We start from the raw sequence: 26,339 nt of genomic DNA, 5'->3' as shown, positions 1-26,339 counted from the left end.
TTCTATGTGAAAGTGACCTCTATTTCTCTTTCTCCCTGCTATTTATGTCATTCTTCTGTATGCCTCTCTACTGTTATTTCTTTCTACTTGTCTTTGTTACAGAGGGTTAGAAGGACAAGAATTCTGTGGGTAGTGTCATAGTGACTAAATACCGATAAACCATAAGACCAAAGGAATGTTGTAAAACTCTGTGTGCTTCATCAATGTCCCTCAGAGATGGGATTTATTTATTTATTTAGAGATACAGTTCAGAGCAGGAACTTCCAGCCCAGCGAGCCATACCATCCCACAACCCATCTATTTCACACTTGTCTAATCACAGCACAGCTTCCAATGACTTATCAACCTACTAACTTGTACATCTTTGGAATGTAGGTGGAACCCGGAGGAAACACATGCATTCACATGGAGGATTGTACAAACTCCTTGCAGACAACATCAGAATTGAACTCCAGCCCCCCGAGCATTAACAGCTTCGCACTAACCACTACACTTACTGCGCTTCAATGAGTGATAGGGCAGAGACAGACCCTCCTGCATGGCTGACTCTCTTCACTGCCTCCTTAATCCAGGGGCAATCAGAGATGATACTTCCAAAGTTCAAAGTAAATTTATTATCAAAGTAAGTATATGTCACCAAATGCCACCTTGAGATACACAGTAGAACAAAGAAGTATAATAGAATGAATGAAAAACACCAACTGATAAACAACCAATGTTCAAACGAAGACAAACTGTGCCAATACAAAAAAGAAATAATTAATAATCATAATAAATAAATAAGGCATTGAATAATAATAATGAGAACATGAGGTTTAAGAGCCCTTGAAAGTGAGTCCACAGTTTGTGGAATCAGTTCAGTGTTGAGGTGAGTGAAGTTATCCACACTGGTTCAGAAACTATTCCTGAACCTGCTGCTGTGGGAACTAAAGCTCCTGCGCCTCCTTCCAAATGGCTGCAGTGAAAAAGAAAGCAAGATCTGGATGGTGGGAGTCCAGCAACTTCCCTAGTCCACAAAAAAAAAGTAAAAGGTCTCAAATGAGATCCATTGTTCCACATTCAAGTTGAAGCACTGCAATCAAGAGCCAGGGGAACCTGCAACAACAACCTGCTTTTCTAGGACACCTTTATCTTTGTAAGACATTGCAGCAAGACATCACGTGTGACAGAAGGGTGGATGATGTTGAACTCCTGAAGTAAAATGCACTATACAAATCAATTATAGATAAATACTGATGAAATCGCTGGTTCAATTTTATTTCTGTAAAGTTACAACAGCCTTTGGAAGGCTCAAGACATTCTAACTATTGGTGTTGATAAATTAATGTTTACTTCTCCTATACTCACAAAATAAACCAGAAGTGTTTGTAGGATGAGTAGTTATTACTGGCTCTAGATCTTTCAAAACCCTAGGATTTAAAACCTATGAGACTTGAAGCTGGAGGATTTGTGTTGTGGACTTGTGTTATAAAAATTATTGTGGAAGTGGGAAGGGATTAAAATAAGAAACAAAGTGAATTTTGATTGTGTATCTTCCCTAACAAACACAAACCACGTACTGAAGCAGTTGGAAGCTCTTAAGGGGATTATCAGCTTTTGAAGCATCGTATTGTCAATGGAATCCACTGCCTTTCTTTACATTGTAAATGCCCAGCATCCATGACATTCATAATACTTCAAAAATAAACACACCAGTAAAATAAAATTATTGAAAAGAAAAAGAAGTCTGTTAAATAATCTTGCTGTTGAACCCTGGCTGATTCTTAACCTTTACGTGCAGAGCACAGCGAAGTTACCCACACTCCATCCAATGAAAAGCGTGTGATTTCCATTAAAACTCAAAGATGCTATACATCTGTGTCAAAAAATTGCCATTTTAAAATAGACGATTCTGTCATTTCTTGTGCTTAGTATGAAAATCCTACATATCATTCCTGTGCCTGATCAAGATGTGACAAGGTTACTACAGAAATAGATTTGTCAAGAGTGGATTCACAAACACTGAGCAAAAGACACATTACTGCAGCAAATCCCTGTTAAATGCATATTCAATTCAAGAAACAAAATTACCCAGATGGAAATGGACATGCAAATAAATCATCCTCCTTTGCACCTTGTGCTGTTAATTCTTGGGTAAAGAACGTTTGTGGGTTCTCCAGCTGGATGTTAGCTCCTGTAGCTCTCATTTCAACCTGCATATTTGTTTTTTATCTCTGTGTGATAAAATGATTTATTTTTGGAGTTAAATAAACAAGCTGCATCTTTACTCTCAACTTTTTCATTGTAGTAATGTGGTTCCAAAAGCACTCTAAATCCAATCATGGATTTACTGAAACTTACTATATGTCTGAAATGCATGCTAAGCAAGTGTTATCGTTCTGATGTCAGAATAGAGCATTTTTTTAACTTCAGACAAAGTACTTCCACTTTATCCTAGTTCACTTTTTTGTAGGAGTTCTAAAGGTTAAAAGTTGTTGAGCCTTATTTTAAGACTAAGCTATATCAGCTCCTCAGTCTGTTCTTGCACATAACGATCAAGACTAGTCTGCAACTTAACTTCATTCCATCTGCCTGAACAGCCAGGGCCTCCCAGTGGCCAGCAATTTAATTCCACTTCCAGTTCAGAATCAAAATAAAAATCAGGTTTATGTCACTGACATATGTTATTGTTTTGCGGCAGCAGTAACATGCAGTAATAATAAGAAAGATAAAAAATAAATTAGTACTGAACAAAAAGCATTCTCACACTGAATGTCTCTTCGCAGGCTGCTCTGCTGTCAAGCTGAGTACAGATGATCAGAGGAACATACCTCTTTCTCCTGGTACTCTCCAACCTGATGGCATCAACATTGATTTCTCTAACTTCCAGTAAATAATCCCTGCTGTTCCTCCTCATCCCCCAAGTTTTCCCTTGTCCTCTGGCCCATACACTCCTTCTCTTTCCTTTTCCCCACCTCCACGATTTGCCCATTACTCACATCCTACTCCCCACTCCTTTCCATTTTTCCTATGGTCTACTCTCCTCTCCTATTAGATTCTATCTGTTTCAGACCTTTTGTCTCTTCCACCTATAACCCACTAGCTTCCCACATCATTCTCACTTTCTCCAAGCCCACATACATAGCTTCCCCTTCTCATCTATCACTTGCCAGCTCACACACATCCCCTTCCCACTACCCTTCTATTCTGGTTTCTGCCCTCTTTATTTCCATTCCTAATGAAAGGTTTCGGCCACAAACACAAACTCTTTATTTCCTTACTTAGTCACAGCCTGATCCGAATTCCTCCAGCATTTTGTTTTCCTCACTTAATATCTTTGTTTTTGTTTTAAAAATACTTTCAATATTACAAACGTTTGTAAATTCAAATTAAAGAGCACATTTCATCTCAGAATCGGTGGAATTCAAATCCCCTTTTCCAGGAAATTCAGTCCTAGTTTCTGTGATGGTGTGGTCTCCAAATCTGTTCACAGTAATCCAGTTGTGTTCTAAGCAGGGCTTTGTCCAGCTGAAATGTAACATATACACTGTGTATCTGTCAGGAATTAACCATGTTTCCTCAAATCCCCATGTTCAGAACTTGTGTAAGCTTAAAATGACGCCTTCCTCTGTCACAATAAGAGAAAATCTGCAGATGCTGGAAATCCAAGCAACACACACAAAAGGCAGGAGGAACTCAGCAGGCCAGGCAGCATCAATGGAAAAAAATACAGTCGACATTTGGGGTCCAGCCCCTTCACAGGACAAAGGGTCCAGCTGAACGGTTTCAGCCCAAAACGTCGAGTATACATTTTTTCCATAGATGCTGCCTAGCCAGCTGAGATCCTCCCTCATTTTGTGTATGTTGCCTTCCTCTGTGCTTTCTTTCTTACCATCTCCCATTCCACTTGGAAATTTGCTCACTGAGCCTGTGCAGCATGAATAGTGTAATATATTGTAACTCCAGAACATAAAACTATTTGCAAGGAAATCAAGGTAGCCGGGGATAACTTACTTTAAGTGAGGCGTACACGTAGAACGTGCTGGCATGATGATGGCATGCCACTCGTGCTTTTACATTTAACAATGTATTTACAATATTACTGGAATATTAAGCACACAACAAAGAAGGTGACCCTTCTAAAGCAAATCGGTAGAAACAGCTGCTGGGAAAGTAATAAGGAGGCATTCTTATTAAATTCAATTTTATTCATATTTAATTATTTTATTAGTGTGAGTGTTTTTAGATTTTCAACTAAATTTAATATTTTAAGAGTGCTTTTATTTTTAATATTTCCCGTGGTGTTTACTGAATGCTAAACATATTAATGACCATTAACTTCAGGTTACAGATTTGACACTAGGCCATCCTGGACCTTATCATCTCTCAAAGGATTTCTAAACATACAACAGAATACTGACCTAATACTTCCATCTAGCCGACTTGAAATATTGCCCGCCTTTGTGCTATCAAGCAAAACTTGGCTTTCTGTCCTGTCATCAAAGTATTTTTATCTGCACAGAGTGTTGAAACCACATGGATCCTTTCTTGGTCTCAATTAGTTGCTTTGCAAAAACATATTTCAAGATTGCACATATTTTTTGTCAAAATATTTTCTGTAAATTTATTATGCCCTGATATCCAATTTTGTGTAAGCAAATAATTTCTAGGTTAATGACTAAATGGATTTTTCACTGGTTTAAATCAATCTGATTATCTTATTTTCATCATTTAAGTAATCCCTTAACAACCAAACAGATTTTGCTCCACTGCCACATCTCCTCATTCTTTCTTCAACCTTTTCTCATTATTCAGTGCTTCATTATATCAATCGAACTTAACTTAGTCTTCTACTTGCAATAGACAAGATAATCATGGACATCTTCTCTGTTCTGACAACAGGTCTTTTTTTTATTATTAAACTTTTTTTATTGAGTTTTCAAATAATTACAGAATAAAAGAAAATATATGAAAAATATATATATATACCCTACCCCCTCCCCTAACATCCCTATATAAAAAAGAAAGAAAAAAAGAAAGAAAGAGTGCCTGGATATCGGAAGATCCCCACATGTGAGAAACAAACTCTCTGTTCCTTTGCTGGCTGTTTCCAGAATTTTCTGGTTTAAATAAAATCTTCCTTTGTTTCAACAAGAAAGCAAAGTTTAAAATTAGATTAAAACTAGCAATCAACCATTTGGGTCCCTTTAAAGTAGCTCAAAATTGTGTTGAGGTCCTTTTGACATCACAAGAGTGCAGTTCGTGCATGCAAAAGACTCCTCCTTGATGTCTAGAAACAGAAATTAATCTTTTTTTTTGTTGTACCTGATCTGTGCTGCCCTCCAAGAGGACTACAAAATTATTATAGAGTTTGGAGGCTTGCATGCCTCAATGACCCGAAGTGCTATGTTGGCTGGAGTCAGGGCCTTGCAATTTGGCTCCCGGTAGGGTCACCCATGCCAAACAGATCATGTGTGACAGTATATGGAGGACCTCTGTTGCTGCTTGAAATGCCAGCAGCATACAGGGCAATAGATAAGTAAGTACTTGTGCTGCATTTAGTGCAATGTGGATCGACTGAAAAAGTTTGAATGACCAAAGCAGCACCACGGCATATAGTACATAAATTACTTTGTTCAAATGGAACTCAATAGTTCCCATCAGCAGCTGTATGAACAGCTGCCAGATCAGCGATTAGGGAATTCTCCAAATGATAGCCATAGTTCAGGAAGAGATAAGGCTGTCATAGTGAAGAAGGAAAGTGTGTGTGGGGGGAAGAAATATGGCACTGTAGAAAATGTTTGGGCCCTCATCATAAAACCATAAGACATAGGAGCAGAATTAGACCATTTGGCCCATTGAAACTGCTCCACCATTTAATCAATGGTTTTATCCCTCTCAACCCCGTTCTCCTGCCTTCCCCGTAACCTATGAAACTATCAAACTCCGCTTCAAACAGGGGCTGGCCTTCACAGATGTGTTTGGCAATGAATCCCACAGATTCACCACCCTTTGACTACAGAAATTCCTCCTCATCCCTGTTCTAAAAGGACACCCTTGTATTCTGAGGCTGTGGTCCTGGGCTCCTCCACGATAGAAAATGCCCTCTCCATATCCACTCTATCTAGGGCTTTTGATCTTTGACAGATATCAATGAGAACCATCCTCATTCTTCTAAACTCAAATGAGTGCAGGCCCAGAGCAATTGTACACTGAACCTCTCATTCCTGGGATCATTCTTCTGAAACTCCTTTGGAGCCTCTCCTTTCTTTCTTGAAATAAGGGGCTCAAAACTGCTTACAATATTTCAAGTGTGGCCTTATAAAGCCTCAGCATTACATCCTTGCTTTTATATTCTGATCCTCCTGTAATGAATGCTAGTGTGCATTTGCCTTCATGCAAAAACTGGCCCAGTTAAGTACGGTATATGGGCAGGGCTGATCAAATGGCCACCATTGGGATATGCATTGACATTTTGAAAAATACTGCTGGCAATAAAAGAACCACCATTGATTGATCTTCTGTAATAATGACCATAGGATACGGAGGCTGAATGTGTGTTGTGCCCACGGTATTGATGTGAAAATGCAAAATCTTTAGTTGTTGCTACATTCCCAAATGCTGAGCAATATGCTGTTAGTTGTTTGTGAGTAAACAGCAAAGGTCACAGCTTTCCCCCAAAAAGCTCCAATTTTTGCTGGCTGAGTGAAGAATGGCAGTGTGTGGCTGATACTGAGCAATCATCAACTGCACTAAAGGCCAACTCCCAGTGGGCACTAAGGAACTTGACAATGATCACCAGCAAAAAATCGCGCAGGCACGTCAAATCTTGAAGCACGTTTTTGGTGGGTGTCCCGCTAACCTCAAGGCTGCAGAAAGTGCTGTGATTGCAACTCACCACCTTCCTGTCCCTCTCTTGAAACTGACCCACAGTGCATACATTTATACACTACTTAATTGCTTATGGATTGTGAGATTGATGAGTCAGCATCCATTGCTGAGCCCTCACTTTGCCAGGCCTTTTTGGAAGACACTTAAGAGTCAACTACATAGTCTGAGGTCACAAGCAACGGTGCAAGGGTCCGTTCCCTGGAGATGATTTCTCTTCATCAATCCGATATTATTATGTCTCCATCGCTGATACTTGATTGTTGTTAAGTACCAACTAGCACTTAATTCACTGAATTGAAATTTGCCAGCTGCTATCGCACGATTGCTAGTTTAACAGCTTAACTGCCATGCTTCCAAACGACCACTAAATTGAGGAAGCTGGGGATAAGGACATATGTGGAAAAAAAAACTTTTCTCAAAGGTGCTGAACTATGGAGCAGCATATTGCAGTATTTTGGGGTGACACTGAAAGCTCAAACTATGAGCAGTCTTTCATTGGATCGGTTGCATATTGTGTGTGTTTTCTTACTAAATCTTCCTTTTCCAACAGAATCCAGGAAAGAGAAATTGGCATGAACATTGATTTCTTGAACTTCCAGTAATGCCTCCACCAACATCTTCTGAAGAACTGAAGCAAGAAGAAAAGGATAGGTAGAAAGGGAGGAGTACAAGCAGGTAGGTAAGTGAGCAGAGGTGAGGGGGGAATGTAGGTGAGTGGGGAAGGAGGATGACAAGTTAGCAGATTATAGGTAGAAGACGAAGGAATCTTATAGAAGAGGATAGGAGACCATGGAATAGAGGTAGTGAGGAACCCCAGACAGGCTGTGAGGTTAGGGGAAGGGAAAGGGAAGATAAGAAGTGGGGGGGGGGGGGCACAGGAACATGAAAAGACGATGGGAGGACCACAAAAAGTTAACTGTTCATTTTTTTCATAGTTGCTGCCTGACCTGCCAAGTTCCTCCAGCATTTAATGTGTGTGGTTCAAGATTTCCAGCACTTGTAGAACCTCTTGTGTTATAGTAATTAAGCATGCACGTTTTCTCCATTGCTTGACACAATTCAATGTAAGGACATAATTGGCTCACATCGGGAGCTTGTGCCATATTATCTCCCTTTAACATATACTAGGTTATAATCATAAAGGAGATGTAAAAAGTGGATAACATCCCCTTTCCACTGTTTTCTCACACTTCGTTTGTCAGTTAAATAGAGCACTCATATCTCCAAGCTGGAAGTTCATGGGTACAACTCCGAATGCAGAACATGAATTTCAATTGCAGAATGATATTTTGATGCATCATTAAATGAAAATATGCTGAATTGCTGGATATAAAACAAAACAATATCTACCTCATGGAGTGGATGCTACACATTTGTGATACTTTTCAAAGAAAAGTAGGGAATCTCTCTTGTGTCTTGAGCCGATTTGCTTGTTTAGAGAATGTCATCAAAAAATGCTGTGCTGTCTGTGAACACTTACCCTTTTGTGGAAGTTAGTTGTGAAACTTTTTCCTGAAATATCTTCGAAGAGCATTGGGCAAAGAGTGATTAATGTGAGATGCTCTGAAACATTTGTTAGAGGTGTGCTGAAGCAAAGCATAAATGTGAGTTTCCCTTTGTCACTGACAGCTCAAAGGGACAGCTACATAGAATAGAATGTAAAGAATTAAGTTCAAACACAAGCTCATTCATTTAATTTCTTTACCAGACTCTGTACTGTCAGTGGAAAGGCACCAACACAGAATTGAGAGAAAGTCTTTATAACAGATGTATGATTAAAACAATGACTTAAAAACATAAAAATCTTAGGGAATGGCTTTGACAGCATAATCTATAAAATGACACTGGAGGACTGTGATAAATTAAAACAAGTTGAATAGTTCATAGAAATACCTGGTATCATGACATGCTCAACAACTAATGTTGAGTGACCGAGCTTTGACAGGATAATATGTATGGAAAAGTAAAACAATAATAATTTATCCTTTCATAATGCACCATGAAATTTAAATTGTCTTCCATTGACCAAGTTTCTTAAAATGAATTTATTTTGAAACAATGTATTTCCCATGAGGCACTGATCCGCTATTACTGAGATTGGCCTTGATTCCAATCCTGTTACATTTCAGCTCTGTATCCTTCACAAATGGATTCATCCATTATCTTTCAGCATTAATAATACAGGGTTGGATTTTGCAGTGCAAACAAACTAATGACAGCAGTCCATTACATTTGCACTTATCCACTAAATTTCTCTGGGTTTCTCCATTGTAACTTGCTACGATCAGAAAGCCATTTCAGTGAAGAATGCTCTGTCAGGAACCTGAGACCTCTGGACACGGTAATTGTGTACCTATTAACCAAAGAGAATTAACAAACCTCCCCATTAAATTAAGATATATCGTGTCCTTAAAGTTTACTTGCATATTGGTGATAGGTTTGGTAAATGCCTGTCAAAGCAAGGCAGTAATATCATGTCCTTCCATAAATCTCATTGCAGAGACTTTGATCAATTACAGGTGTAAAACTGTTTGTCTTTTCTCCCAAATTTAACTATGTGTGTACCATTGCAGCTAGTGAATATCCAATTAACACTTCTTCAATAATGGTGAGCACTGTCCTCTGCCACTTCTACAAAGAAAGACGGGCCAGAATTCAATATTGCCATTTAGTCACAGAAGAATACCCAAGAAGCTGCTACCCCATGAATACTGTTGATTGCCTTCTACCCAGGGTCATTTTGATTTCATTTTTATTGTTTACTTTAGTTTAGTATTTAGTCAAGTCAAGTTTATTGTCATTTCGACCATAAACTGCTGGTACAGTACACAGTGAAAACGAAACAGCGTTCCTCCAGGACCCTGGTGATACATGAAACAACACAAAACTACACTAGACTATGTGAGACAACACAAGGCTACACTCGACTACGTAAAACAACATAAAAACTGCACTCGACTACAGACCTACACAGGACTACATAAAGAGCGCAGAACAGTGCAGGGCAGTACAATAATTAATAAACAAGACAATAGGCACAGTAGAAGACAAATTACAAAATAATAATAAATGATGTAAATGTCAGTCTACACTGAGTATTAAGGAGTCTGATGGCTTGGGGGAAGAAACCGTTGCACTGTCTGGTCGTGAGACCCAGTTTTCTAGTTTCGTCATGGGAGGGAAAGAATAACTGTGTATTCTCTCCTCTTGATTTCTGTTGCTGGGGTGAAATTAGATGCTTCGGGTACGTATCTTTGAAGTTCTGTATCAGCTGCACTTCAGCAGCTAGAACACTTGTCCCAAACTCAGAGCTTCATGTAGGTGTGCCTGTCCAATGTGTTAACGTACACATCCATGCTAGATCCATGCAAATGCTGTACTTTACATCAAATGTTAAATAAAGTGAACACATACAAACAAGCTGGAGGAACTCAGCAGGTTGGGCAGCATCCGTTGAAATGAGCAGTCAATATTTCGGGCCGAGACCCTTCGTCAGGACAGAATTTCGGGTCTCGGCCCGAAACGTTGACTGCTCATGTCAACAGATGCTGCCCAACCTGCTGAGTTCATCCAGCTTGTTTCTATGTGTTGATTTGACCACAGCATCTGCAGTGTACTTTGTGTTAAATAAAGTGTCTGCCTGATCTCCCATTTGGATGTAAAGTAACCTAAACTCTCAATCATCTGTAAGGGGTGGGGGGGCTCACATTTAATTATTTAAAATTGTGTTGATTATTGAGTAGACAAAGGGAACACCCATTTTATGCAAAATGAAATTGTCTATATAACGATAAAATAAATTAACAGCTATTTGGTGATATATACCGAGAGTAGAATACTGGTTAGAGCACAAGGAGATGTTTTAAGTTCCTGGGATCTTAAGCATCCATAGAACATAGAAACCTACAGCACATTACAGGCCCTTCGGCCCACAATGTTGTGCTGACCATGTACCCTACTCGAGAAACTGCCTAGAAGACTTCATAGTTGTCCAGAAATTCAGTTCCAATTGATAATACTAAGCAAAGCACACAACCTCTGTTACGCAGTTTCTGAAATACATTACATTGACTTCAATGTCAGAGGCCAGAAATAGGGTGAAACCCCTTCTAATCTACTAAGTCAATATACTTTAAACTTAACCTCAGTGGATCCCCATTGCAAAATCACATGGTTCATGTGCTTGCAGCCTCTGTGCAAGTTATGACAGACTGCTGCATTATTGTGCAGTTGATCTCTACCTATAGGGATGTTCAGGAGAAACACTTCCTCAACAATGAAATCCTTCATAACTTATCCATCAGCACGGACTAGAATTAATTTCCGAAGTACGAAAGAAAAGGTGATGCTCTTCCTCTTGATATCTTTCAGACTTCTTGCTGTTTATTCCCAAAATTAAGGTGATAATTCATATTTAAAACAAAAACTGTTTGCAGCCTGACGGCGGAATGCAACAAAGTAATTTTGCAGCTTGTGCAGAAACATCAAAGTAAAAGCAGCAGTGGGTTAAAGCAAGCCTATGAATGTAAATTCCGTTGAGAATTTAAGGAGATCAAGGAATGTGGTGTGGGTGCAGGAGAATTGAAACTCAGTTTTCACTCAGTTGAAAGAACAACCATGACTGCAATGAATGGTAGAAGAAAGATTAGGGGCTGAATGGCCTACCTTGTATCTACATCTCGAGATGAAGGTAAAAACAAAGAGATAGAAACATAGAAACACAGGAAACCTACAGCACAATACAAGCTCTTCGGCCCACAATGTTGTGCCGAACATGTCTTCACCTTAGAAATTACCTAGGGTTACCCACAGGACTCTACTATTCTAAGCTCCATGTACCTATCCAGGAGTCTCTTAAAAGACCCTATCATATCTGCTTCCACCACAGTAGCCGGCAGCCCATTCCATGCACTCACCACTCTCTGAGTAAAAAACTTACCCCTGACGTCTCCTCTGTACCTACTTACAAGCACCTAAAAACAGTGCCCTCTCATGCTAGCCATTTAAGCCCTGGGAAAAAGCCTTTGACTATCCACACGATCAATGCCTCTCATCATCTTATGACGATGAAAAAGTTCAACAGAGAGATTTGTATTGTATATTATGAATCATTAAACAATCTAGGCACAGATTTTACTTTTAATTCCATGTGGGCTTCATTTCTCTCTGCAATAATCAGTATATTTGGGACTGCCACATGAGTGTGCACAAACATGGATATTTTGGATCTTCTGAGAGATGCTGCCTGCTGCCCTCCCGACTGTACTCCTACATTAAATTCCACAGATAATGCTGTACAGAACCCCAACTTTCTCTAGTCCCCTTGCAGTTTTGTTGGGAAATCTCCCCTCAGAACTTGTGCCAGCGTAGACCTAGCTTTGGTGCTGCAGCTTCCTATTTGTTATCAGGGACGAACAACTGCAGGGGATGAAGTTCAGGTCGATTACAAGTTGCACCAATTATCTTAGTTAAATGTGTTTAGTTTCTTTTGAATGTCTTCTAATTTTGACTGCTTTCTGTTTTTGAGATGTATCAAATATGCTTTGTACAATGTGCTTTAGTATGACAAAATGACAGAATATCAAATGGTGGGTTACTCCTGGGGGCCTGGCACTTAGGATGGTTGAGTTTGTTCTGCCCCAACTCACGATTATTTATTCGAACAGGATGCCCTGTGCCAGGATCAAATGAAGGAGTTTTCTGCTGGAAGAATTTTACCAAGTATGTAATGTGCTCACTTCATGTATTAGAATGGCTCAATCTTCTCATCAAATTTTAGCCTCTTCCTTGTCACCTCATTAAAAGGATGGAAATAAAACTGGGAAACAAGATCTGAGAGAAATGAGAACTCCTCATCATCAGAGAAACTAAATTCCATATTTGCTGTGTTGATTCTTGTCTATAGATATTTATGAGGAGAAACTTTTTCCTTTTTCAAGTTCAAGAGAAAGAGCATTTTCCAGTTTCACTGGCAACCTTGTAAAACTTCCAGTTGTGTCAATGCTTGCGAGATTAATTTTCAGACCAAAGGATTCAGATGTTTCCAGAACTGGTCACCAATAAGTGACATTTAACGTGGGTCTGCATGAAACTCAGTGGGATTTGAATCAAAGGCCTTTCAGTTACACACAAGCACTCCAACAGCAGAATAGTTTCAGCTAATTTTAGTGTTATTTTAAAATTGATATTCATGGGCAATATCAATTTCACACATTTTTGAAATATAAATGGGGTCTTTTACAAAAAAAAAGTGACATTTATTACATGGCAAAAGTTGTTAGAATCCCAGTGATATGGTTAAATCAGAAGTGGCTAATTTAAATACAAAATGATAATTTTCAAGTGTAATCATATAAAAATCATCTGATTAATATACTACCTTCTCATTTGTGTGATTTGGACAAAATCCAGCCCTGAATTAAATTGTAAATGTCTCCTCTCTTTGCTGACTGCAACAGGCTTAATAGTTATAAGGCTGGGCAATTTAAACATACTTCCAAGAGTGTGCCAGAGTCAAAAACCTGCAAATTATTAAATGACACTAAACTGTCAGAACTCCTCACTGTATTTATAATGATTTGATGGTGTAGCAAATGAAATCACCACATTGCTCTGCATCTGAGATTGAGTTTAATGTAAATGATTGGCAGTGTAATAAGACTGGGGGAGGACATATTCTAGGTTGGAAAAGCTGTGTGAAAATTTGATTCCCTGATGTCCACTTTATGAGGATGAGGACAGACTACATTTCATTCTTCTGACATGAAGTCTCATTGATTTATATTAGCATAAAATTGTCCATTCTGTACAAATAAGTTGATATGAAAAATACACTCAGTGGCCACTTTATTTGGTACCTCCTGTAACTAATAAAGTGGCCACTGAGTGTATATCTGTGGTATTCTGCTGTTGTAGCGAATGAACTTCAAGGTTCGACATGATTTGTATTCAGAGATGCTCTTCTGCACACCACTGTCATCTTCCTGTCAGCTTGAACAAGCCTGGCCATTCTCCTCTGATCTCTTTCACGAACAAGGCATTTTCACCAACAGAAGTGCTGCTCAATGGATGTTTTTTTAAAATTTTTCTCACCAATCTTTGTAAAATCCAGCAGTTGTAGTGTGTGAACATCAACAGTTCCTGAGATACCAATACCACCCCGTCTGGCAGCAACAATCTTTCCACGGTCAAAGTCACTTGAACACCTTTCTTCCCCATTCAGACATTTGGTCTGAACAACAACTGAACCTGTTGACGGAGTCTGCATGCTTTCATGCATTGAGTTGCTGCCATATGATTGGTTAATTAGATATGTGTATTAATGAGCAGGTTTATAAGTGTACCTAATAAAGTGGTCACTGAACGTTTCATGATTAATTCCAATATAAAATAAATTTCACTGAGAGTGTTTCTGCACGAACCCATAATCTTATATGCATGCCTTTATCTCTGTCCAGATGTGCTTATTATCTGCAGAAGCCTTTATGCAGAGATACTTGAAAATAAGACATTATTTTAAATAAATCTAACCTTTCAAGTGAGACCTGGCATTTGCGAGAATATTTAATCTCATTATTTCACATAGAGAAAAGCAGTTACAAATCTTTTGTCAAATTCTTCATCGCTACAGAACAAAAGCCACCTCAATTCCCAATGCTCGAAAGTATCTCTCGTGCTACCATATCATAATACATGATTACTCCAATTTGCAGCAACAATTGGTGGGAGACAGGTACTGCATATTTTGGTGTACAGTTGTATCCTTGTACAGGTTTTTTTGTAGCTGAGCTGAAGAACTGACATGCATTGGTAATGATTCATCTTTAGCTGGACAGCTAACTAGAAAAGCCATTTTACAACACTATGCCCATTATACTGATATGATGATATTTCCACACAGACTCCAGTTCTTTGTACTCAATAAAATTGCGCATGGTCCAGCTTGTACCTTGAATTTGCCTGCTGCCTGATCCAGCATCCAAATTAATCATTCACATCCCCTTGTGATTCATTGTGCTGCACAGTTCACCTCCACTCCATGACTCTTCTGTGTGGTAGGCCCTTGGTTGTGACCAAGTCTCAGATCACATAAAGTGAGGACACCTCCCCAGGACTATCCTGATGTGATTTTTAAAGCTTGTCTTTGCCCAAGGTATAAGTCACTGTTTACAAATGTCTCTGATATGAATTAAAATTCTAGAAAATTGCTTTTCATTAGCATTCACAAAATAAACAGACTTTATAGTTGTGGAACTCATATCCCCAGAATTATCCTGACAGGTTTTTTAAAAATTTGAAATTGCCAAAGGTATTATTTATTGTTTATAAATGTTTTCAGTATGAAATAAGGCTGTAGAAGATTGCACTTCATTAGTATTCACAAAGGAAACAGTCTTTGTAGTGGGGAACTCGATAAGTGTAAGATGGAAATCAAGGGCAATTTTCCGTAAATAAAAAGGAGACGTTCAATGGCTTAGCGAGCTTGAAGGTGGATATATCCCCAGGAGCAGATGAGATTTATCCCAGGCTGGAATGCGAGGCAAAGGAGGACATTACTGTGGCTCTGGCTGAGACTTTTAAACCTTTGCTGGTCACAGGTAAGGTTTCAAACGACAGGTGTTGGCAAAAGTGGTCACACTTTTCAAGAAGGGCAACATGTACAGGCCAGTGAGCATAACATCAGAAGTAGGGAAGTAAGCTGAAAAAAATCTGAAGGACAGGATTAATGATCCCTTGGCTATGTCAAGGACAAATCTTGTCTGATCAATATGCCTGAATTTTTTGAGGAGGTGATAAAGTGTATTCAAGAGGGCAGTGTGGTAGATTGCTTTACATAGATTTCAATATGACCTTCACTGAGATCCTACATGGGAGATGAGTCCAAATGTTTAGGATTTATTGGTCCAGTACAAATTGTGAATTTGGATACAAAATTGGCCTGGCATTAAGAGTCATCTGGCTGTGCTTGTGACTGGACGCCTGTGACTAGTAGTGTCCCAAAGGGAATGGTGCTGAAACCATTACAGCTCAGAATATATGTGAATGACTTTGATGTAGATGTAGGAGGCATGATCAGTCAGTTTGCAGATGACAAAATGATTGATAGTGTGGAGGGGCAGTCTAAGGCTACAGGGTAACAGTGACATGTTGATGAAATGGGTTGAGAAATTGCTGAAGGAGATTAATCCTGATGATGCACTTTGGGAGCATTAATGAGGCTAGGACAAGCACCATGAATGCAAGGTCCTGAGAACGATTGAGGAATACAGGGACCTGAGTGTGCAAGTCAAATTATCCTTGAGGGTGGCAGTACTTGTACATAACATGATTAAGAAGGCATCTAGGATACTGGCTTTCATTAGCTGGTCCACTAAATACAACAGCAGAGAGGCTAGATTATAACTTTAGAAAAACTTAGAGACCTCAGCAATTGTCCTGAGTACAGTACATTCACCAGACTACAGAAAGGATGCAATAGTGCTTAAGAGGGTACAGAGGTGACTGAGCTGGATGTTACCTGGGACAGGGTGTTTTAGTTACGAGAAGAGTGGAGAGGTTGGGTTTCCTTTCCCTGGAAAGGAGGTTAAAAGGGAACATGATTGAGATATGTGAAAGTAGGAGTGGTACTAATAAGGGAGACTGCACTTCCCCCTTTCAGAGCCAAGATTAGAGGACATAGAATTATGGTAAAGGGTAAGAGAGTTAGAAAGAATAAGAGGGGGATCTTAGAGTGGTAAGCACCTAGAATGAAATGCCAGTGTGAGGAGTGGAAGAAGAGTTGCTAAAAGCATCAAAGTATCTTGGTGAGTATTTGAATTCATCCAGGAATAGAAAGCAATAGGCAGGTACTGATAGATAGGATTAATTTGGATAGGTTCCCAATGGTCAGCACGGAATTGGTGGGCAGAATGGCTTGTTGCCATGTTGTATGACAATGAGCCTGAAGTTGAAGACACTTAAAAATGGCTAACTTGGATCTGAATTATTAGCAGGTTAATTTCTTTAAAACTATATCAATAAAATCCATTGTCTATGGCAAGTTAAACTTATATAAAAATGAAATAGAGAAAAAATAAGGAAGCTTAAACGGAATTTACGTTTGTAATGAAATAATTTCCTGTTGTTGTACACCTGCCTTAGCTAACATGAAACTGAGGAATCCTTAGCTCACTGCTTAGACTTCGAACCACACAGAACTCATATACCAAAAATACATGGCTGGATTGTGGACTGTCGCAGAGGTGCTACTTACAGGTTAGCGTTTCCATGATTCCTGCACCAAATTACAGGAAATAACAACAGAATTATAATAGAACTGGATCAGCAATCCTGCACTGGCATGAGACACAGATCAGGGGACAGAGCTGAGTTTGAATGCAAGTTGCACTTGTAACCCCCACTCTGGCTGGCTTATCTGAAGTGGCCCCATTCACTTGAACCACTGACTTAGAGGGAAAAACTAAGTGCTGTGTTTTATTTATTTTCATTAATATTAATGTTCACACATTTTATTAACTTACATCAGCCTCAAGCTCAATTGGATCCACAAAGTATGAAGCTGCAAATGTTTAGAGTGACAATGCTGATAGGGTGGGGCAAGGGCTCAGTCAAGCATGATTGGGCCCCAGGGCTACTCTGGCTGCAGAGCAGGAGATCAGATGCACCAGCATTGATATGTTGTAGGATTCAGTACTGATCATCGGAGAGCAAGATTCTGCACACCAAAGTTTGAACCAGCCCAGCATTTTTGTGCGTAATATAAAAGAAAAATCGCTGTTATCTCAAACACACACAAACGGTTGAATAAAAAAAAGATGAAAAAATAGCCTCATGGGATCATTAAAGAACATAATGCAAGATTTATAAAGATGCTGCTTTTATATCTGTGTTGTGATAGATCGCATGAAAAGATCCAAATGTATTACTGTCAACTGCAGCCTTGATACATGAAGAAAGATATCATAACACCACTAAGTTCTCCAGGAAAAACAACTTTTAACAATGTTGCTATCAAACTGTATTAATAATTTAGTCAATTTTGTTAAAAGGAAAAAATCAGTTTCACTCAGCTCTTTCAAAGACTAACAAGATATTAAGCTAATGCTTAAGTTATTAAGCATTAAGCACACACGGCTTTTAAACACGAAAACAAGCGGAACTAAGAACTTTCACAACAGCTAAATCCTAATTATAAGTCAAATATTAATCAACTAGAAATGAAAGACAAAGAGAAAACTCTTTTGCTCAATTATTTTATGTTGCAGACGTCCTTTTGGACAATAAGTAATCAGACTAACTATGTACAAGTGTATATTATGGAATAGGTTTAACAGTAATTACCATCACACACCCATAACCCCTGACAATAACATTGCCTGGGACATACAGTGAACATCTCAAAATCTTTGCAGATGGCGGTGATGTAATTACTCAGTCATTATCCTCACTGCTACCCTTCCAGTACCTATCCAATAATTTTTAAATGCGGGGTCCAGAATTATCCGTCAAACAGCACTATTAAACCAGATGCCATAGTTATTATCTGGAATACTCTAATGGTATAGTTATTACACTGTAATTGATGGGAACTTGCCTTGTGTAAAGATGTTGTCACAGTGCTTATGATGCAATGGTGACTGCACTTCGAATGCTTTTCACCAATTTTGGAAGTGACCCAGGTTGCAAAACCAACTTTTATTTTTTATTTGTGGCCTCAGGTTTTGATCTCCCCCCAACCCCTATCAAATTGATTTGATCTTGCAGATTTGATAAAAACGTGTCAGTCTTTCATCCAAATACTTCCATGAACATTTTATAAGATAGTGACCAAAGCAGGCCAGCTCTCCCAACAATATGGCTCTCCAGTGTTTGCTCTCTGGAAAACAACATGGATTGTCTCCATCTGCAACTGACCCAGCACAAGATGAGGAAATACTACATGCTTCTTCTTACAAAAACATAGCTCCAGGACAATATCCCATGCATCATCAATCATTAGGCCATGCAATTCAGGGATTTGTGCTAATATTATTTTGTCATTGTGTAATGTTTTATTGTAACTATACGTGCTGTTTTGTAACAACAAATGCTGTGCTTTGCACCTTTGACCCAGAGGAATGATGTTATATTGAGCTGAAAACATGTAAATGGTTGAATGACAATAAACCTGAACTTGAACTAGAACTTAAATCAAGCTGGGATGCAAGTTTGGACTTCGCTACTTTTTCTAGCCTTATAAAACTGCACTGACATTTTTAGAAATCTGTGTACCTGAACCTAGGATCATTTCTTTTTCGATTTGCTTTGAGTATCTGTACAATTACAAGCAGCTTCCCTATTTTACATTAAAAGTGTTTTCAGGACAGGATGCCATTGATTGCCAGTCAGTATAAAGGTTGATGTGCAAATATGGAAAATGAGTAGTTAGTTAGGAAACCATTGGAATAATCGAGTGGCAAAAGGCACAAATAATCAAAAGAAACAAGTGATCCTGCTAATTCAGATGCACAAACATATAAAAATGTTGCTGTAGATTAATAAAGCCAGGAGGAGAGAAGTCTGAACTTGCATCCAACATGTCTAGTGTAGAGATGAACTATGACATAGCATCTTGCTTGCCTTAATAAAAACCGTCTACAGAAGCATTAGGATAGAATAGATAGCTGGCCGGGAAATTGTTGGAATAATCAAAAGCACAGATGACTGATGGGATCAGGGAATGTTAAGTTTTGTTTTTAATGTGATCAAGGTTTCTGCTTCCACCACCTTTTCAAGCAAGAATTTCAAATTAATCCAGCTGCTAGATGAAAATACTTTGTTCACGTCCCCTCTAACCTTTCTATTAATTATTTGAAATGTAAACCTTATGGTTATTGGCCCCTCTACTAAGAGAAACAGGTCATACCTGTTAAATCTCCATTCTTGCCCTTGCTTATCCAAAGAAAGCAAACCTAGTCTATTCAATTTTTTCTCCTTATTTCCTAGTCTCGACAACATCCTTATAAATATTGGGGGGGGAGTGCCTTAATGTCCACAAGATACTGCAGTCACAGTATGAATTCAGGCTACAGGAGGTTTAATTGCAGAGACTTGAACTTGACTTCCCTTCAGGCACTGAATAAATTGCAGAATTATCAATCCGTCTCAGAAAAAGAATCCAGCAAATTGGTGCACAGGGGACCACGGCACACCCCAGCGTAGTAACGAGAGACATGATGGCCTGCAGGCTAGTGCTGAGTTTTGGACAAAACTAGCAGTAAAGTGGTTGGGCAATGAGTTACTGCAAGTGGCAGAAGAATGATGTGGGGGCTGGTGTGAGAGAGAGAGAGGAGGAAAAGAACATGGTGGGAAGAGAAAGAGAGTGAGGATGTGGGGCAAGGTCTGTTGGACAATGCATTTTAGACAGAAAAAGGACTGAGGAAATTCAGACGTTAGGGTTCATACATGAAAACAGGTGCTTGTTTATGTGCATGCAACAAAAGAATTTGTGCATCAAAATCGCTCACACTTTAGAAACAAGTCTTCCATGACACCAAAGGAAAAAGAAGAAGAAAGAAAATAAAGAAGGGGCGGTGAGAGAAGAGGAAAGGGATAAGTTAGAAGGATATATAGAACTCACATTGTTGGAAGTAGTACAGAAGTGACAGAGATGGGAAGGAAATGAAAGGAGACACCAGTAACTTTCCATCATCCCAGCTAAATGGTAATAGTGGCAGCATGTGAAGCCACCGGAATCAAACAAGATCCTGCCTTCACAGAATATCCACATGAGTGTGTCCAGCAAGCATTTCCACATAATAATCAGCAGTTGGATTCTGATCAGATTGTCTATTCTGAGTAAAGGAACCATGAGATGAATTGAAGAATTCTTTCTGGTATTCTTGCCGGAATCTGACAAATCAGTATAACTGAGCTTTCCTACAAGGTACAGTAGAGTTGTAACTATTTACAGGACAAGGCTTACAATGATTGAGTCAGATGGCATCCCTCCACGATGCGCACAATGGTTCTCTGCTGCTCATGGTCTAAGAAAACCAGTCTGAACCAGGTTCTTTAATGGATAGCTCACAGTAGCATACAACAGTATAATGGTTAAACATGAGGTTTTTGGCCATTAATCCAGACTTGAATATGTCAGTATAGTTTGAATACCACTTGTCTGAAATGCTTTCAGACAAAGTGTTTCACATTTCAGATTTTGGAATGTATGATGAGATAGATTGGGATCACTATCATGTCCAACTCTGAATTTATGTGCTATCGGTAAGCAGTCTTTGCCTTATACTTATTCATCACACATACTTACCGATGCAGCTGTTCAACATGTTAGATTTTCATCATCGACGATCTCGGCAAACTTATTAATGAATTTCTCTACTGCTTTGTGATCAGCAGATGTGTTGTCATCAAAAATCTTCAAAAATTTAATGCTGTACCTTTTCTTAAATTTCTGCAACCAGCCTACAGAATATTCACAATTATCTTCAATATGTCGTGATAGATCTTTGCTTGTTTCATGATGATCATATGAATCCACTCTTTCAATTCACATTCAAGATCTTCATTTTTCACTTTCTGTGGGTTTTTCTATTTTTCATTAAATTCTGTTCATTACATATGTGAGGTCACTTCTCAAAACTGTTGTTGGTGTGCAGAGATCTGCACATCACCTGGGAAACTTCCCAAAGGCATCTGGAATTTTCCATCTGTGATGTCATGTCAGCACTCAAAAAATTTGCAGATTTCGGAGGTTGTCAAATTTTGGAATTCTGAATAAGTTGCAACAGTTTCTTCCCCAAGCCAGCAGACTTCTCAATACCCAGAGTCTAGATTGACATCTACATCATTTATTATTATATTGTAATTTGTCCTCCATTGTGCCCATTGTCTTGTTTATTATTTATTTATTTATTTATTAATTTCTGCACTGTTCTGTGCACTTTATGTAGTCTTGTGTAGGTCTGTGGTCTAGTGTCATTTTTTTGTTGTTTTATGTAGTCTAGTGTAGTCTTGAGTTGTCTCACATAGTCTAGTGTAGTTTTGTGTTGTTTCATGTAGCACCAGGGTCCTGGAGGAACGTTGTTCCATTTTTACTGTGTACTGTACCAGCAGTTTATGGTCGAAGTGACAATAAAGAGCGACTTGACTTGACTTAAGGGGTGCTCAATCTGTATTAGTATTGACATATTGTTGTCACATGTACCAAGATACAGTGAAAAGCCTGTCTTGCATTATGTTAATATAGATAGTGGTGCATTAGGCTAGAATAAGGTAAACAAAAAACAAATAACAATGCAGAATAAAGTGTAAATCCAAAAAAAGAGTGCTGTGGAGATAAATGATAATTTATTTACTTTGAAATACAGTGCAGAACAGGCCCTTCCAACCCAATGAGCCACAATGCCCAAGCAACCCACCTAAGCACAGGACAATTTACAGTGACCAATTCACCTACTGACCAGTATATCTTTGGATCATGGAGGGATCTGTAGTATCTAGAGAAAATCCATGGGGAGGACAAATAAATTCCTTACAGATGGCACAGGAACAGAACTTCAAACTCCAGAACACTCCTAACTCTAATAAAATTGCACTAATCACTATGCTACTGTGACATCTTAAGTGCAAGATCATAATGAGATAGAATGTGAGGCCAAGGGTCTATCTTATCATACAGAAGATCTATTCAAGAGTCTGATTAACAGTGGGACAGAAGCTGTCCTTGAGGCTAGTGGTATGTGCTTTCATGCTGTTTTTTAAATCTTGTGCCCAATAGGAGAAGCAAGAAGAGAAAATATTTGGGATGAGTGGTGTTTTTGATTATGCTAGCTGCTTTACTGAGTATGAAGTAAGGACCGAGTCCATAGAGGGGAGGCTGGTTCCTATGATGAGCAGAACTGTGTCTAAAACTCCTTGCTGGTTGTTATGGTTACATGCAGAGCAGTTGCCAGACTAAGCCATTTTGCATCAAGACAGAATACTTTCTGTGAAATATTGATAAAAGTAGGCAAGAGTCGACAGGGACATACCAAATTTCTTTAACTTTCTGAAGAATTAGAGGAGTTGATGAGCTTTCTTGGCCATGAGAGCAACATGGTTGGACAAGGACAAACTATTTGGTGATGTTCAGGCCTAGGAACTTTTAAATTCTCGACCCTCTGAACCTCACCACCTTTGATGTAGACAAGAGCTTGAGCACCCAACCAATTTAGTGATGAGTTTGGTTGGAATAATAGTATCAAATACAAAGCTACAGTTAAAAACCAATAGTCTGATGTAGGTGCCTCCAAAGATAGGTGTAGAGCCCGGGAGATGGTTTCCGCTGTAAATCTGATTCAGCAGTATGCAAATTGCAATGGGTCAAGTTTGTTTGGAAAGCCAGAGCAGATTCATGCCATGAACAGCTTCTCAAAACACTTAATCTCCGTATTCAAACTCAAGTGATTATATAATATGGTGAATCTCTCAAATGTAACTATGAAACTATCTGATGGTCATAGAAATGTACAGCATTTGATTCAATCATTTCTTTCAAGGTTGCCTTATGTGACACAAGACCCTTCAAAGTAGTTGAATCTTGACTGCATCAGTTTGACACCCACAACCCAACACAATGATAATAATTACATAAAGCCTTCAAAAAAGCTGCAATACTGCTGGTCTACATTCTGCAAATGAAATTTGTCTCATAATCTGCACTCACACCAAGTCTGGGAAAAGAAAATTAAAGTAATTATGAGCTACATCGTGTTTGGGTGGCCAAGCTGCTTAATTTTATAGTTGTGAATTAGATTTTATTCTTATCCTTCAACACTAATCTCGCTGACTTTCTGTGATTCTTTTCTGTACAATAGTAATAACGATGGCTAGCCCTTGACACAAAAAAGTAATCAATATTTATTGCTGAGAACCTTGGAAACTGATTCACAATAAATGACATGAATTACACACTCACTTTTATGCTTTAACCATAAAGCCTGCCAGTGACATCACTTCACTTAATGAAAAATGAATAGTTAAATAAGAACAGAGAACACAGAAGAGTCTAACACGAGAACAGACCTTTCACGTCTGCGGCAACCATGATGCCAATCTAACATCTGACATGTGGCTTTTTTATCACCCTATTCATTTGCGTTGCCACTTTCAGGTATGGAGTTGCATCCAAAATTCCCCTTTTATACCAATATTCCTCAGGGTTCTGCCACTATTTGTACATTTCCTTCCACATTTGACTTCTCAAAATGTATCACCTCAAACATATCTGGATCTGCCGTTTCTCTGCCCAAGCTTACAACTGATTCAAATCATGCTGTATCCCATGACAGATTTCCTCATTTTCCACCAGTTTTTGTGTCATTTGCAACCTACTAATCAGATCACCAACATTTTCTTCCAAATCATTTAAATACATTCCAGGTGTCCGGGGAGTTATGATGATCAGCTTTCAACCTTGAGTTCAACAAAAATGAGCCCATAAAATCATTTTTTTCCTAGAGCTATTGAAACTCGGCATGTTTTCTCTCTTGACTTAAAACTGGTTTCCAGATTTACGGCCCTTCTATGGATGCTGAGCTCAGTGGGGCCAGACTGAAAAATACAGCAGAGCAATGCCAAATTCTAAGTTAGATCATAGGCCAGGATATTTCACAGCTCTATCTTAATAATGTTCAAAAAGTGCTGGGTTGCACCATAATATAATAAATAGAAGCCCCATAAAGAATGCAATCTTTAATCAGGAAGTTCTGGCAATAGCATAATTAGGTTTCACATAAGTAATAGCATAACATTGGGCCCATTTCGGCTCAATATTCTCTACTAATCTACTGCTAGTGATTGCAGTTCTCTTCATTTAGCCCAGCAGTTGAGATATTAGCAGCCGTCTCTTAAAGGACATTCTACATAGTAAGCAATACCCCTGCAGTTGTTGCTATTTAAAGAACAGTTAATGCCAAGGAAGGAGGGATGATAGAAGAGTAGACCCAGAAAGTGAGGAGGACCTGGAAGAACATTGCATGCAGGAGATCCAGCCCAGTACATCACAGTTAAAGCCCTCTCCACCACTGAGAACATCTGCAAGGGTGCTGCCTCAAGAACATCATCAACGACTCCCTCATCCAGGCTGTCCTCTGTTCTCACTACTGCCATCAAGGAGGAGGTACAGCAGTCTTCGGTCCAATACCACTTGGTTCAGGAACAACTATCACCCTTCAACCAATCAGGCCCCTGAATCAGCAAGGATAACTTCACTCACACTGAACTGATCCCATAACCTGTGGTGGACTCACTTTCAAAGACTCTACAGCTCATGTTCTCACTATTATTTCAGAATCAGACTTTAATCGCCAAGTACCTGTACACATACAAGGAATTTACTTCCAGCAGATGTTGTCTCTCTGCTCATAACAGATGATAAATATAAATTAAAATATAGATTATACATACAAGTAGTGCAATCCAAGTAATAGTTAGCCAACAGTTAACCGGCAGTTAACTGTTTGGCAAAGTGACCGCATTAGGGAAAAAACTTCTCCAGTGCCTATTGGTCTTAGTCTGGAGGGATCTGAAGCGCCTACCAGACGGAAGCAGTTCAAACAGTCTGTGCGCAGGATGGGAGGAGTCCTTTATGATGTTTCCCGTCCTCTGTTATTTGCTTTTATTTATATTTGTAGAGTTTATCTTTTGCACATTGATTATTTGTCAGTTTTAGTGTGGTAGTTTTTCATTGATTTTGTTGTATTTCTTTGTTCAACTGTGAATGTCAATTCAAGATTACTTAGTGTCATTTCCAGTACACAAATATAAAGGAGAATGAAGTAATTGTTACTCCGGATCTGATGTAGCATATAAAACCACATTAAGGTAAAGAACAAAATAATAAAAACACACAGTAAATACAAATACATTGATAGCTTATATACATTGATTGATTATATGCACATAAAGGAGATATAGAAGTGTCTGTACATAAGGTGACTGCCAGAAAATGATAAAGTAGTAGTGGTAGGGCATGTGGAGGAGTTGGTTAGTGGGTGGAGGTGTTTATCAGCCTTACTGCTTGGGGAAAGTAACTGTTACTGAGTCAGGTGGTCCTGGAATGGATGCTACAGAGCCTCCTCCTTGATGAGAATGAGACAAACAATGGAGGGTGGTAACCTTCATGATATTACTGGCCTTTTCCTGGCAACTTTCTGTATCTAATGAATGTCACTGATGCCAGCTAAGCTGGTGCTGGTGATGCCTTGGGCAGCTTTGACTGTCTATTGTAAAGCCTTCCTGTCAACTGCAGTGCAGTTTCCATATCATGCAGTGATGCAGCTTGGATTTAATTTGGCTTATTTGACATCAACAGAATAAGTCTCTTTTGTGTCAGAGTGAAAGCAAGTTTCTACAAATTAGTCTAAGTTCATTACAGTTATTAAACACAAATTAATTGATTGCATAATTACTCACCCCATTCAAGTTAGTAT

At 38.9% G+C, this 26,339-nt stretch overlaps 1 protein-coding gene and 1 long non-coding RNA gene across 2 annotated transcripts in view; one reads left to right on the top strand and one right to left on the bottom strand.

Moving 5' to 3' along the window:
• LOC132405597 (teneurin-2-like) overlaps positions 1-26,339 on the bottom strand; it is a 1,448,984-nt gene that overhangs the window by 416,673 nt on the left and 1,005,972 nt on the right. The window lies entirely within an intron of this gene.
• Positions 7,449-26,339, top strand: part of LOC132405599 (uncharacterized) — a 55,018-nt gene continuing 36,127 nt past the window's right edge. The window contains exon 1 of the long non-coding RNA XR_009515923.1: positions 7,449-7,545. This is a non-coding gene — a long non-coding RNA (uncharacterized LOC132405599). The remainder of the gene's footprint in view (positions 7,546-26,339) is intronic.

Source organism: Hypanus sabinus, chromosome 15 (assembly GCF_030144855.1).
Source record: "Hypanus sabinus isolate sHypSab1 chromosome 15, sHypSab1.hap1, whole genome shotgun sequence".
Classification (NCBI taxonomy): Eukaryota; Metazoa; Chordata; class Chondrichthyes; order Myliobatiformes; family Dasyatidae; genus Hypanus; species Hypanus sabinus.
Note: the sequence above shows the minus strand (reverse complement) of the source record. Positions and strands in the feature narration are given on the sequence as shown.